At 44.6% G+C, this 16,239-nt stretch overlaps 1 protein-coding gene across 1 annotated transcript in view; it reads right to left on the reverse strand.

Moving 5' to 3' along the window:
- trpc4b (transient receptor potential cation channel, subfamily C, member 4b) overlaps positions 1-10,360 on the reverse strand; it is a 184,299-nt gene extending 173,939 nt beyond the window's left edge. The window contains exon 1 of the mRNA XM_070892375.1: positions 9,739-10,360. The gene's annotated coding sequence lies outside the window, so the exon portion shown is untranslated. The remainder of the gene's footprint in view (positions 1-9,738) is intronic.
- Between the last annotated feature and the right edge of the window lie 5,879 nt (positions 10,361-16,239).

The raw sequence follows: 16,239 nt of genomic DNA on the forward strand, positions 1-16,239 counted from the left end.
ATCCACCATCAACCCTTTAAGTATCATTCTCCAGTCTATCCTAGCCAATTCACGTCTCATACCATCGAAGTTTCCTTTCTTTAAGTTCAGGACCCCAGTCTCTGAATTAAACTGTGTCGCTCTCCATCTTAATGAAGAATTCTACCATATTATGGTCACTCTTCCCCAAGGGGCCCCGGATGACCAAATTGCTAATTAATCCTCTCATTACACAACACCCAGTCTAGGATGGCCAGCTCTCTAGTTGGTTCCTCAACATATTCGTTGAGAAAACCATCCCTTATACACTCCAGGAAATCCTCCTCCACAGTATTGCTACTAGTTTGGTTGGCCCAATCTATATGTAGGTTAAAGTCATCCATGATAACTGCTGTACCTTTATTGCACACATCCCAATTTCCTTTTTGATGCCATCCCCAACCTCCCTACTACTGTTTGGTGGTCTGTACACAACCCCCACTAATGTTTTCTACCCTTTGGTGTTTCGCAGCTCTACCCATATAGATTCTACATCATCCACGCTAATGTCCTTCCTTACTATTGCGTTAACCTCCCCTTTAACCATTAACTCTACCCCACCTCCTTTTCCTTCCTGTCTATCCTTCCTGAATATTGAATACCTCTGGATGTTGAGTTCCCAGCCTTGGTTAGCCTGGAGCCTTGTCTCCTCAATCCCAATTACATCATATCCGTTAACAGCTATCTGCGCAGTTAATTCGTCCACCTTATTATGAATGCTCCTCGCATTGAGACTCAGAGCCTTCAGGCTTGTTTTTTTAACACTCTTTGTCCTTTTAGAATTATGTTGTAATGTGGCCCTTTTTGATTTTTGCCCTTGATTTCTCTGCCCTCCACTCTTGTTTTTCTCCTTCCTACCTTTTGCTTCTTGCCTCTTTTTACTTCCCTCTGCCTCCCTGCATAGAGTCCCATCCCCCTGCCATATTAGTTTAACCCCTCCCCAACAGCACTACCAAACACTCTGCCTGGGACTTAGGTTCCGGTCCTGCCCAGGTGCAGACCATCCGGTTTGTACCGGTCCCACCTCCCCCAGAACCGGTTCCAATGCCCCAGGAATCTGAATCCCTCCTCCCTGCACCATTCCTCAAGCTACTCTTTCTTTAGTTATCCTCTTGCTCTTAATGTAGGTATAAAACATCTTTTGGTTTTCCTTGATTTTACTTGCCAAAATGTTTTCATGCTCTCTCTTTGCTTTCCTAATTTCCTTTTTAATTTCACCCCTGCACTTTCTATACTCCTCTAGAGTTTCTGCAGTATTGAGTCCTAGGTATCTTTATCCTTCCCTGTATGTTACTTAACATCCAAGGGGCTCTAGATTTGCTAGACTCACCCTTTTTCTTTGAGGGAACATACTTACTATGAACCCTCACTATCTCTTCCTTGAATACCTCCCACTGCTCCGACATTGATTTACCTTCAAGTAGCTGTTCCACTCCACTTTGGCTAAATCACCTCTCAGCTTATCAAAATTGGCTTTTCCCCAATTGAGAACTTTTAGTTCTGGTCTATCTTTGTCCTTTTCCATAACTACCCTAAATCTAATTGAATTATGATCACTAGCACCAAAATGTTCTCCCACTGATACCCCTTCCAGCTGCCCAACTCCATTCCCTAAAGTCCAGAACCGCCCCCTCTCTTGCTGGGCTTGCTACATACTGGCTAAAAAAGTTCTCTTGAATGCATTTTAAGAATTCCACACCCTCTATACATTTCACACTAATTTTATCTCAGTTAATATTAGGGTAGTTGAAATCCCCTACTATTACTGCCCTATGGTTTTTGCAATTCTCAGAAATGTGCCTATATATTTGCTCTTCTATTTCCCTCTGACTGTTTGGGGGTCTATAGTACATGCCCAGCAGTATGATCGCCCCTTTTTTATTCTTTAATTCAACCCATATGGCCTCATTTGATGATCCTTCCAACATATCATCCCTCCTCACAGCTGTAATTGTTTCTTTGAGCCCCCCCATCCTTTTTTACCGCCCTCTCTATCCCGTCTGAAAGCCCTGTAACCAGGAATGTTGAGCTGCCATACCTGCCCTTCTTTCAGCCATGTCTCAGTAATAGCTATAATATCATTCTCCCAAGTGTCTATCTGTGCTTTTCAACTCATCTGCCTTATTCCCTATACTCCTTGCATTGAAGTATATGCAATTTAGCATTGCCAAATTTCCTTGTTGTCTGTTTTCTAGTTCCCCCCTTGTTTCCTCTCTCTCCTCCAAATTCACTTTCCACTTTCTACTAGGTTCCCACCCCCTGACAAACTAGTTTAAACCCTCCCCAACAGCACGAGCAGCACCCCCCCCACCCCCGTGTGACGATATTGGTCCTGATTCTGTTGAGGTGCAACCCGTCCAGCTTGTACAGATCCCACCACCCCCAGAAACAGTCCCAATGACTCAGAATTCTAAAGCCCTCCCTCCTGCACCATCCTTCCAGCCAGGCATTTATCTGTCCTATCTGTTTAATAACCTTATGTGACACCTTATCAAATGCCTTCTGAAAAATCCAAATACAACACATCCACTGGTTCCTGCTAGTTTGCTCTCATATTCTATTTTCCCTTTCTTAATCAATTCCTTGGTCCTCCTTTGCTGAATTCTAAAATCCTCCCAATTCTCAGGCTTACTGCTTTTTTTGGCACCATAATAAGCCTCTTCCTTTAATCAATACTATCTTTAATTTATCTTGTTAGCCACGGTTGAACCATTTTTCCCGTGCTGTTTTTATTTCTTAAGGGAATGTATATTTGTTGCAAATTATGAATTATTTCTTTATATGTTTGCCATTGCTTTTCTACTGTCATATCTTTTAATCTAGTTTCACAACCTACCTTAGCCAACTCGCCTCTCATACCTACATAGTTTGCTTTGTTCAGGTTTAGGACCCTAGTTTCGGATTTAACTAAATCACTCTCAAACTCAACATAAAATTCTATCACATTATGATCACATTTCCCCAGAGGCTCCTTTACTACAAGGTTATTAATTAACCCTGTCTCACTACACAGTACTGGATCTAAAATAGCCAATTCCCTCGTAGGTTCCTTGACATACTGATCTAGAAAACTATCTTGAATACATTTCATTAACTCTTCCTCTGCACTATTTCTGCAAATTCATTTTGCCCAGTCGATATGAAAGTTAAAGTCCCCCATGATTACTGTATTACCCTTGTTACATGCATCTCTAATTTCCTGATTTATTCTCTGCCCGACATAACAACCACTGTTAGGGGGCCTATAGACTTCTCCCACTAATGTTTTCTTCCCCTTGTTGTTTTCATAGCTCCACTCAAACTGATTCTACATTTTGTTTTTCCGAGCCAAGATCCTTTCTCTTTACTGTCTTTATTCCTTCCATTATCATCTGGGCTACTCCTCCTCCTTTTCCATTCTGCCTGTCTCTTCTATCAAGAAACCACTAAGTGCACTGGATACAGCAAAGGCAACGGGCCACAACAACATCCTGGCTGTAGTGCTGAAGACTTGTGCTCCAGAAATAGCCTTGTCTCTAGCCAAGCTGTTCCAGTACAGCTACAACACTGTGTAGGGGAGGACGAAAACCCTCTCATTTTACCCAGAAGGAAAGGGCTGTGGGATCAGTCTGTGCTGTGAATTGAAACCGATGGAAGGAAAACTTTGGGACACAAATGAATTTTATAGGGGCAGACAAGGCCTGCAGGGGATAAAAGGGGGTGCATTCATGGAGACCCCAACCCCCCCAGTGTTTGGACTCATAGGAAAGGGAATTTAATTTGGAACTATCTACCAGAAAGTTTGAAATCCTAAAGTGCACATGGAAGAAACTACGAACTTTAATCGAATTTGGGATTTTTAAAAGGTGTATGTTGGGTCTGCAAGAAAAGGGGTGGGGTCAATATCAAAAGGGCCAGTTTGGACATTGGAACTAATCAAATTGTCTGGGAACTGTATACCCTCGAAACTTGCCCCTTGAAAACATTAGCATTTAAACAATGCCACATACATATTCCAACACCTTTTTCATCAGGCATAGAAATATCTGGCTCAGGCCAGACTAGCACAATGGCTACAGGAGGCCAATGCAATCAACACCCACTCAAACCTTGAGTAGGTTTACATCAGTGGAAAAAAAAAACAATCTAAAACTGCTGCATTTTTCAAAATCAAAAAATCCACCAATGAGAAGAATCGACTTCAGCAGGAGAGGCGGACTGGATAATCTGGCTATAAAAAAGGGGTTTCTGACGTAGTGAAAAAGGAGTGATGGTTTTCCCTGCCCTTGTCATCCAACAACCACAACCAGCAAGCCTCTCGACACTGAAGGAAAACCAGTGTCCGAAGACACCGAAGATAGAAGAAACAAACCACCAGACTGCGGAAGGCACAGTAGTGAGTATAACCTCTGGTCCCCAGAACTCCCAACTCAGTTCGGCCAGGAAAGGTGGGAGGTTGGGCATTGTACTGCTAAACTGTTGTAAAGATTTTCGTTGGGTCCGTTTTAGTGGGATTTAGGGGGATTGTTTTGTTGGTGTATTGCTGTTTGTTGAGTTACACCTTGTCAAATAAATTGGAAGCCTAAAGATCCTCTTGGAATCACCTTGTCTCAGTTCTATTGTATTACATCTCCTGATCGTGAGTCTTATGTCAGAGCCGTGTAAGGGAAGCTAGGAGCGCCTCGAAAACGCTCAACTGTGTGTCACAGGCTAGGGAAGAAGGGGTTAGGAGTGTTTGACACTCACAGGTGGCTCACAGGCTACGCATAAGCTGTGGGAACGCACGAGTCTCAAAACCCCCTTCATAAGCTATGGACACAGTCTCTCCAGGGGTGCTCTTGCAGCACTCAGGATACCTCACAGGCCAGGCATAAGCTGTGAGGGCAGAAGCCCAGAGAGAGACACCCAAGGCACAACAACCCTGTGAAAACCCCTTACAACTGGCATCTACCCGACAGATATGTCCTGTCCACAAAAAGCAGGACAAATCCAATCCAACCAATTATCACCCCATAAATCTACTCTTAATCATCAGCAAAGTGGCTTCATCGACAGTGCTATCAAGTGGGGAGAGTGACTGCCCTTGACATCAAAGCAGCATTTGATCGAGTGTGGCATCAAGGAGCCCTAGTAAAATTTAAGTCAATAGGAATCAGGAGAAAAACTCTCCACTGGCTGGAGTCACACCTAGCACAAAGGAAAATAGTTGTGGTTGTTGGAGGCCAATCATCTCAGGACATCGCTGCAGGAGTTCCTCAGGGCAATGTACTAGGCCCAGCCATATTCAGCTGCTTCATCAATAACCTTCCCTCCATCATAAGGTTAGTAGTGAGGAGGTTTGCTGATAATCGCACAGTGTTCTGTTCCATTCGCAACTCTTCAGAAAATGAAGCAGTCCGTGTCAGCATGCAGGAAAACCTGAACAATATTCAGGCTTGGTCTAATAAGTGGCAAGTAACATTCGCGCCACACAAGTGTTGGGCAATGATCATCTCCAACAAGCGAGAGTGTAATCACCTGCCTTGACATGCAATGGCATTATTATCATCTAATCCCTCTTCATCAACATCCTGGGGGTCACCAGTGGCCAGAAACAGGAATGCTGTGGCTACATCAACAGGTCAGAGGTTAGGTATTCTGTGATGAGTGACTCACCAAACCCTTTCCACCATCTGCAACACATAGGTCAGGAATGTGATGGAATACTGGATGAGTGCAGCTCCAACAACTCTCAAGAAGCTCGATACCATCCAGGCCAAAGCAAACCTCTTAATTGGCACCACATCCCCCACCTTAAACATTCACCCCCTCTACCACTAGTGCACCATGGCTGCAGTGTGTACCATGTATAAGATGCACTGCAGAAACTCACCAAGGCTTCATCGAAAGCGCCTCCCAAACTTGCGACCTCTACCACCTTGAAAGTAGAAGGGCAGCAGGCACTTGGGAATACCACCACCTCCAAGTTCCCCTGCAAGTCACACACCAGCCTGACTTGGAAATATATCGTCGTTCCTTCATCGTCGCTGGGTCAAGATCCTGGAACTCCCTTCCTAACTACACTTTGGGAGTATCTTCACTATACGGACTGCAGCGATTTAAGGTGGTGGCTCACCACCATCTTCTCAAGGGCAATTAGGGATGGGCAATAAATGCTGGCCTTGCCAGTGGAACCCACATCCTGTGAATGATTAAAAAAGGGGGCAGGCTAAGCAATGCAGAACAGTGCAATTAGAATCAAAAGGTTCTACATTTTATAATTAACTGGACTGATGAGTGACAAATTTAATTTAATGTGGGCAACTGATAAATAATTGGTACTAGTTGACCGCTCTTGCAGTAAGTCAGAGAAAATGCCCTCTCTCTTACCTAGCCTCAACTCCATTTGTTTTGCTGTTTCTCTCTCTGTCTTGTGTCTCTTTCTGTCTTTCCATTTCACTTCTCTTCTGCTTTTTGTTTCTCTTTAGACTTCTGCTTCTCATTTTTTATTTTCTTCGTTCTTTTTGGATATAGCTGGTGGGCCCTTATACCTCCCTCTCCATCCCCACCCCCCCAGTCATCATGCTTTTCTTCACTTCCATCAAATCCCCTATTCCTTCAGCTTCCCACTATCTACTCCCTTTTGAACTATTTGCTTAAACATTGCATCCTTCAATCCCCCCTGCTCCATGATGGGACTGCATCTCCTTCAACCAATTGCCCTCCAGTCTTCCTCATGATTTCTTATCCTTCCTTTTACTCTGTTTTCTTCACTTGATTTGCTTTCAAAATGCAACTTACTCGTTTCAAGAAATTAGGCAAGACACAATCTGCTTTTCTCTATCTCTGTCTCCTAGGTGTTAACAATTAGCAAACATGTCTCATAGGTGTAAGCAATAATTAGCAATTATTTTTTTCTAACTGTCAACAAAACACAGGTGGATAATTAGGCAGCTTCAAAATTAAATTTGTTTCTTTAAACATTTTTTTTCCTCTGTATTCTTTCTCTCCCTCCCCTTCGCTCTGACCTCAGTCTCTCTCACCTTCAGCTTAATACACTTTCCAAAGTTCATAGAACACAATAGCCACAACAGTTGTGTAATTAGAATTATATAATTTTATTTCTCTCTCACAAACATGAAAGCAGCCTTTTTTTTTTAAATTCAATATAAATGTTATCTCCATAAGGTTTTTGGAATGTGTACTCATGTTTAACAAAATTATATGCAGAAAAGTTACTGAGTAAAAGTTACTGCTTGAAATTAAAGAAAAATATTCAATCCGACTCGATAAATGAATGGCATTGATGCATTCTAGTCAATTGGCCACACTGCACATGCTCAGATTGCACAATGCAAATTCAGCAGTCACAAATATCAAGTCCACAACTAGGTTTTTGAGAGAGGCTAAAAACTTAAAGTAAAAATGTTAATGAAGACATTAAATGACACAAAAGACAATTCAGTGGATAAATTGAATTATATTATTGTTTAAAACATTTTTGACGTTAGAAATTTCAGTTAATTGAAAAAAGAATGATAAAATAAATCAGAAGGCATTTTGAAAAAGTTATGGAAACCCAGTGGCCAGATTGCACAATCATTGGATGAGAAACTTTCACTATAAAATAGCAGCTATTGTCCATCATATAGTGTGATACTGTTAGCATTATAATGGGTATTTTCAATGTTATCAATAGACATAACAGGTACTGCAGTAACTTCGAATGAGTTTTCAATTATACACATGCTCCTCGCAACAAATTTAATACAAAAAATGTCCTCAATGAATTAAAGAAGAAATAATATATTAAATGTCCTCAATGAATTAAAGAAGAAATAATATATTAAATGGAACAGTGATGCAGCATGCTGATCATAAAAAATATCTAGACGTTTACAGACTCGGCCACAATTAGGAATGGTCTTTTTCTGGGAGTTTGTATGCAAGGAGACGGGGTTTAGAATGCTGTTGAACTATTTAAATTTAAGCACAGGTATTTTCCTGTGGCAGCAAGCTGAGTTATTGGACAAGTTAATAGACCCTCGTCTGAATTCTCAATATACTCTTAGAAATTGGCGAACCTCCAAGTATTCGTAAAATGTATCACTAAATCCTATCAGCTCGTGCAATTAGTGGGGAGCCATTAAAATTATGGGAAATTATTTGTAAAAGTCCATGTGCAGCGCATATAAACCTCGAATTACACTAGCAAACGAATGCAAGTGTTATATGCATCCGAATACAGAACTCTGTTCGCTATATTTTTTTAATTGTTAAAATAAAATGGGTTAATCCGTCCCTCGAACTATCTAAGTGTTCGTCCATTATTATTTGCAGCAGGAATGTTGACCCTGCAGTTGCTACAAAATCTGATTCTCATTGGTCAGTACAGGTATCAGGGAATTTTGAGACTGGAGACTCCAAAATGCAATCCTCTCTGGATGTGCTCCTAACCTAATAGTAAAATTCCTTCAATTTTCAGATAAAATAAGTGTTAAAACACTTATATTTAATGTTCAACACATGTGTTTAATGTCCTTTAAATTTCTGATGCCTGGTTGATATGTAAACTCATCAGATTAAGTAATGATCTCTCTGTTAACTCTTAATGAGCACTGTCTTCATGCTTCGGTGTTCGGCAAAGGAAAAGATCCAAATGAACAGTGGCATCACGTTTTTTTTAAACCACGTCTTGTACATGTGACACAATTTACTTTATTACATTGCGTGTTTTATTTTAAAAATGAACGGCGTGCCATACTTTTTTTTCGTGAAGGCGATGCCCCTTTATAGTTCCTGAGTAAACCTGCTTTGTTGTGATGAATGTTCTCGGTGGAAATGAGTTATTGCATGGAACTGCGTTGTGTCTCTGCAAAATATTTCACTCGCAGCCCCATGTCGACATTGTTTAGGAAACAGATATACAATAATGAATTAGCAAGGACCCGGCTGCTCACAAAGTTGACTTGTACATAGCTTTAGCTGTGCATTCCTCGTTCACTCTGCATCTGGCTTACCAAAGACTGACGCAGTCAGTAAGTACCCGTAAAAAAAGTGCTGTTCCCTTGTCTGACAAAATCATGTTTATCCTGAGTAGATCATCATTTAAAAAACTAAATAATTGACAACTTAACGTGCAGACAGCTCTACATTTCTTCTGTTGATTCACAACTTTCTAAACTGATTCATAAAATATACAAGGTTAGAAATGGTCATTTAATTTTTAATGGATTAATTTACAAATAATTCTTTAAAAAAATAAGTATTTAATTAAACTATTGGAACTACTGAGCGGAATCCCCAAAATGACAGGGATTATTGTGCGGACGAAAAACCAATGTTGCTGTGGCGATGGCGGCCACTGGTGGCGCCCTTCACCGACAATAAAGCTGGGTCACTCACTGACGCACTGATTTAATAGTTCAACTGTCTCCAAAATATCGAAATAAAGTCAACAACGGGCGTTTATTAATCAGGTAAACTGTTCATTTCGAATGACTGGGAGCTGTGATAAAGTAACGCCAACATTTACGGCTGAACTAGTTGATAGTAACGCATTTCAGAATTAAATACAGCCATCAAATGTAATAGAAACAATCTGTTGGTATCGCTTTCAGTCTGCGGACACATGTATTAAAAATACTAAAAGGTGGAATGAAGAGAACAAAATCGGACAGCTTCCAACAGTTGCCGCCCATCTCTCTGCTATTTTGCGATCACAGTAAATACACAAACGACAACCTGAGGATCTCCACTTACTTGGTATTCTAAAACCGCGTCGTGTGGGGTCCACAGAAATGTTATTATTCAGTATTTCACATTTTGATATCGACTATCTCTTCAGGAAACGTAAAATACACTTTAGTGACCGGCTATTTTTTTCATGCCTTAAAACATGTTTTTTCCCCAGTAACTCCTTATTGGTGGCTTAAATTGGTGGCTCGAGGTTCAGATCCACAACAGTCTCCAAGAGGCGACGGTAGCAAATTCTCATTTGGATCAGAGAGAGTTCAATTTTGAACAATAATAGAGCTTTGTAATTCCAAACCCAATGAACCGAGGCACAAAGTGGCAATTTCTTCGATCTCTTCATCTGCACTTTGGCCAAAGAGGGGGAAAAAAATAACAATGAGTTTGAAGAAAACCACAACCGAAAGCGCTAAGATAGTCTCCTCAAAGCCTCGAGCTGCCCTCAACTGTTCACCCAATGTTGCTGTGTGGGTTCTCAGACTGCAAGGTGAATCAGCGGCTGTCGTCTCCTCCTTGAGCCTCCCCGCGGACAGCTCGCTCTCTTCCCGCCTTCCATCAGCACCGGCTTCTCTCCCTCCAGCGCCGCCACTGCGCACGTCGCTGACAGCGCCGGCAGGACCAGGGAACTCCCCTCCGCCCGATTGTCCTGTGAGCGGCGTTTCCACTCAAGGAAGCCTTGCACCAAGAAGGCAAGAATTGTTCTGCCTGGTTTGGAATAAGTGCATAATATATTAAATCTTTTTAAAAAAAAAAAGAAAATGCAGAGTTTCACTGGAATATAACTATAATCGGAAGATTGCCAATGTTACAAAAAGGGGAGAGGGATAAACCCAGCAACTGCAGGGCAGTCAACTTAACGTCTTTGGTGGGGAAACTTTAATCCCTGACAAAATTAATTGGCATTTGGAAAAGTATAGGCTAATAAATGAAAGTCAACACCGATTTGTTAAAGGCAAATCGTGTTTGACTAACGGAGAGGGTTGAGGGTAGTGCACTTGATGTATATATGGACTTTCAAGATGCGTTTAAGAAAGTATAACATAATAGACGTTAGCACAAGTAAAGCCCATGGGATTAAAGGCACAGTGGCAGCATGGATGCAACATTGGCTAAGGGAGAGAAAGTAGACAATAGTGGTGAATGGTTGTTTTTTAAACTGAAAGTGTTATATATGTGGACTTGTATTTACTCTGTACAGCCACCAAAGGGCTCATTCCCGGAGTCCCAAGGGATCCCACAATCCCTTGGGAGCACAGGTATTTAAGAAGGCTTCACAGGTTGGAGAGGCATTCTGGAAACCTACAAAAGACTAAGATCACACTTTACTTTGAGCTCACAGTGTTCAGTCTGACTCTTTCTCCATACACAACAACTGGCGACGAGATACAGATAGCAAACCCAAAGATGCAGAGAACAGTGGGCATCCTGGAGAAATTTTCAGAGGGAGGTGATTGGGAAACTTTTGTGGAGCGACTCGACCAATACTTCGTGGCCAACAAGCTAGATGGAGAAGAGAGCGCTGCCAAACATAGAGCGATCCTCCTCACCGTCTCTGGGGCACCAACGTATAGCCTCATTAAGAATCTGCTCACTCCAGCGAAACCCACGGAGAAATTGTATGACGATTTGTGCACACTGGTCCGAGAGCAGTTGAACCCGAAGGAAAGCGTTCTGATGTTGAGGTACCGGTTCCATGCCTACAAGTGGTCTGAAGGCCAGGAAGTGGTGAGTTATGTCGCCGAGCTGAGACGCCTTGCAGGACATTGCAAATTTGAAGGACATTTGGAGCACATGCTCAGAGACTTTTTCATACTTGGCCTTGGCCACGAAACTATACTGCGTAAACTTTTGACTGTAGAGACCCCAACCTTGAGTAAGGCCATAGCGATAGCCCAGGTGTTCATTGCCACCAGTGACAATACTAAGCAAAACTCTCATCACACAAGTGCTGCTACAAGTACTGTGAACAAAGTGATGTTGTTTTCGAATTGTAACATACAGGGCAGGTCACACATACCTGCAGCTACACGTCCGCAGATGTCTCAGAGTCCACCATCAAGAGTGATGAATGCAAGGCCATTAACACCTTGTTAGCACTGCGGGGGTGATCATTGTTTCCATTCATGCCGATTCAAAGGATATGTTTGCAAGGGCTATGAAACAATGGGACATCTCCAACAAGTGTGTAGGTGAGCTGCTAAGCCTGTTAAACCTGCAAACCAGCACATTGCAGAGGAGGACAGATCCACGGAGGATCACTGTGAACCAGAGCCTCAGATAGCGAGCTAGCGGTACATGGGGTGCACACATTCACCACGAATGGTCCCCCATAATGTTGAATGTTGAATAAATGGACTCCCGGTGTCAATGGAGCTGGACACAGGTGTGAGCCAGTCTATCATGGGCAAAAAGACTTTCGAAAGGTTGTGATGCAACAAGGCCACAAAAGGCCAGTCTTAACTCCAGTTCGCACAAGACTAAGAACTTATACTAAAGAACTGATTCCTGTAATCAGCAGTGCTACCATGAAGGTCTCCTACGATGGAGCGGTGCACAAGCTATCACTCTGGGTGGTACCGGGCGATGGTCTCACGCTGCTTGACACGAGCTTGTTGGGAAAGATACACTGGAGCTGGAACGACGTCCGAGCACTATCGCCCGCTGACGACACTTCATGTACCCAGGTCTTAAACAAATTTCCTTCGCTGTTCGAACCAAACATCGGGAAATTCCAAGGAGCAAAAGTGCAGATTCACCTAATTCCGAGGGCGCGACCCATCCATCACAAGGCGAGAGCAGTACTGTACATGATGAGAGAAAGGGTATAGATTGAGCAAGACCGGCTGCAACAAGAGGGCATCATTTCACCGATCGAGTTCAGCGAGTGGACCAGTCCTATTGTCCCAGTCCTCAAGGGAGATGGCACCATCAGAATCTGTGGCGATTACAAAGTATTTATCAATTGTTTCTCCCGGCAGGAACAATACCCACTATCAAAAGCTGACGACCTTTTTGCAACGCTGGCGGGAGGAAAGACGTTCACGAAGCTGGATCTGACTTCAGCCTACATGGCGCAGGGATTGGAGGAATCATCGAAGGTCCTCACCTGCATCAACACGCACAAAGGTATTTTTGTTTATAACAGATGCCCGTTTGGAATCCGATCAGCGGCGGCAATATTCCAGAGAAATATGGAAAGTTTACTGAAGTCGGTCCCGCACACCGTGGTCTTCCAGGACGACATCTTGGTCACAGGTCGGAGCACAGTTGAGCACCTGCAGAACGTGGAGGAGGTTCTTAGTCGACTCAACGGCGTGGGGCTCAGGTTAAAATGCTCGAAGTGCGTTTTCCTGCCGCCTGAAGAGGAGTTCCTGGGAAGGAGGATTGCGGCGGACGGCATCAGGCCCACCAACGCGAAGACTAAGGCAATCGAGAATGCACCAAGGCCACAGAACGTGATGGAGCTGCGGTTGTTTCTGGGACTCTTGAACTACTTTGGTAACTTCTTACCGGGTCTCAGCACCCTGCTAGAACCACTACATGTCTTACTACGAAAAGGGGGCGAATGGGTTTGGGGTAAAAGCCAAGAAAATGCCTTTGTAAAAGCGAGAAAATTGTTATGGTCAAACAAATTGCTTGTGTTGTATGATCCATGTAAGCGTTTGGTACTCGTATGTGATGTGACGTCATATGGCGTCGGGTGTGTATTGCAACAAGCTAATGATTTTGGGAAACTGCAACCGGCTGCTTATGCATCCAGGAGTCTGTCTAAGGCCGAGAGAGCCTGAAGCATGATTAAAAAAGAACCGTTAGCGTGTGTCTATGGGGTAAAGAAAATGCATCGATATCTGTTTGGGCTAAAATTTGAATTGGAAACTGACCATAAGCCACTTACATCCCGGTTTTCCAAGAGTAAAGGGATATATACCAACGCACCAGCCCGCATCCAGAGATGGGTGCTCACGTTGTCCGCATACAACGATGCCATCCGCCACAGGCCAGGCACAGAAAACTGCGCCGATGCTCTCAGTACGCTGCCATTGCCCACCACGGGGGTGGAAATGGCGCAGCCCGCAGATCTAGCCATGGTTATGGAAATATTTGAGAGTGAGCAATCACCTGTCACTGCCCGGCAGATCAAAACCTGGACAAGCCGGGTCCCCTTAGGGGGCCCAAGTTTCCACATGATTTGCGCCTGATTTTTAGGAGCAACTGGTGGAGAACGGACTATCTTAGAAATCGCAATTCTCCACATTTTTTTTCCTGCAGTTCTAGTCAGGTAGAACAGTTCTACTTTGGAACAGAATTTTTTCTTCAAAAGGGGGCGTGTCCGGCCACTGACGCCTGATTCCAAAGTTTCCACAGTGAAAACGTACTCCAAACTAACTTAGAATGGAGCAAGTGAAGATTTTTGTAGAACTGAAAAAACCTGTTCTACACATTAAAAAATCAGGCGCAGGTTACAAATTAGGCGTCCAGAACGAGGTGGGGGGGGGGGGGGGAGAGGGGGGAAGGGAAGTCATTAAATTCTACAATAAATCTTTAGTTATACTTATACAAATATTATACAAATAAATCCAACCTGAATAAACATTTATAAGCAAAGAAAAGATTAAATAAACCATGTTCCTACCTGTGTGAAAGTTCTTCAGGCAGGCCTTTAGGAAGCGGTTTGCCGTCGGGACCGAAGGCTGAATGGGCCGGGCCCGAGATTTCGGGCAGGGCCCGTCCCCAGCACCAGAGGTAGGTGGCGTTGGGTCGGGTCGGGGAGAGAGGTTCGGTTCGGGTCAGCGGGGGAGGGAGGGAGAGAAAGGGAGGGAGGAAGAGGGGGAGGGAGGGAGGGAGGGAGAGAGGGAGGGAGTGAGGTCAGGTCGGGGAGGGGGAGGTCAGGTCGGATCCAGTCCGGGGGCGAGAGTAGAGTCGGGTCGAGTCGGGTGGGAGCGGCAGCGACAGGCGGGTCGAGTCGGGTCGGGTCCGGTCCGGGCGGGGGGCGGGGGGGGCGGAAGCAGGAGCAGCGGGGAAGCAGGAGCGGCAGCGACAGGCGGGTCGAGTCGGGTCCGGTCCGGTCGGGGGGTGGGGGAAAGCAGGAGCGGGAGTCGGCAGGAAGCAGGAGCTGGCCATGGGAGGAGCCTTATTCACGCAGCCCCAGTGAGGCCATTCGGCCAGGGCTAGGGGCTGCGTGCTTCGGGGCCCCTCCCACACAGTTTCGGGCACCTGGAGCTACTGCACTTGCGTGCCCACTGTAGCGCGCATGTGCAGAGCTCCCGGCACTGTTTTCAGCGCAGGGTCCTAGCTCCGCCCCCTACAGCTCCTGCTGCGCCGCGCTGAGGGCCAGAGGACCTGCAGGGAGGTGGAAAATACGGAGGTTTTTTTTAGGTGCACTTTGTGGCGCGGAGGGGCGCCCGTTTTTTATCGTGTGGAAACTTGGGCCCATGATCTCTAGCCAAAAGCTGTGTGCTTCACGGGAGCTAGTCCAGTGTCCCAGTGGAAATGCAGGAAGCGGTGCAAAGATGAAATGTCTATACAGGCAGACTGCCTTCTTTGGGGCAATTGAATAGTGGTCCCCAAGAAGGGCAGAGACACCTTCATCAAAGACCTCCACAGTACCCACCCAGGCATCGTAATGATGAAAGCAATAGCCAGATCCCACGTGTGGTGGCCCAGTATCGATGCGGACTTAGAGTCCTGAGTTCACAGATGTAATACATGCTCGCAGTTAAGCAATGTATCCAGGGAAGCGCCGCTAAGTTTATGGTCTTGGCCCTCCAAACCATGATCGAGGCTACACATCGACTATGCAGGCCCGTTCTTGAGTAAAATGTTCCTTGTGGTTGTAGACGCGTACTCCAAGTGGATTGAATGTGAGATAATGTCGGCTAGCACGTCCGCTGCCACCCTTGAAAGCCTGCGGGCCATGTTTGCCATACACGGCTTACCCAATGTCCTGGTGAGCGACATGGGCCATGTTTTACCAGTGCTGAGTTCAAAGAATTCATGACCCGTAACAGGATTAAACATGTCACATCTGCCCCATTTAAACCAGCGTCCAGTGGTCAGGCAGAGAGAGCATCAAGCAAGGCTTGAAGAGGGTAACTGAAGGTTCACTGCAGACTCGCCTATCCCGAGTCCTGCTTAGCTACCGTACGAGACCACACTCACTCAATGGGATCCCACCTGCTGAACTGCTCATGAAAAGAGCACTTGAGACAAGGCTCTCGTTAGTTCACCCTGATCTACATGAACAGGTAGAGAGTAGGCAGCTTGAACAAAGTGCATATCATGATAGCGCACATGTGTCATGTGTGATTGAAGTTAATGATCCTGTATTTGTATTAAATTATGGACAAGGTCCCAAGTGGCTTCCCGGCACTGTCGTGGCCAAACCAAAGAGGGGAGCAGGGTGTTTTGCGTCAAACTTTCAAATGGACTCATTCACCGGAAACACTTGAACCAAATCAAACTCAGATTCACGGACTACCCTGAGCAACCCTACCTTTTTTGATCCCCCAA

Source organism: Pristiophorus japonicus, chromosome 10 (assembly GCF_044704955.1).
Source record: "Pristiophorus japonicus isolate sPriJap1 chromosome 10, sPriJap1.hap1, whole genome shotgun sequence".
Classification (NCBI taxonomy): Eukaryota; Metazoa; Chordata; class Chondrichthyes; family Pristiophoridae; genus Pristiophorus; species Pristiophorus japonicus.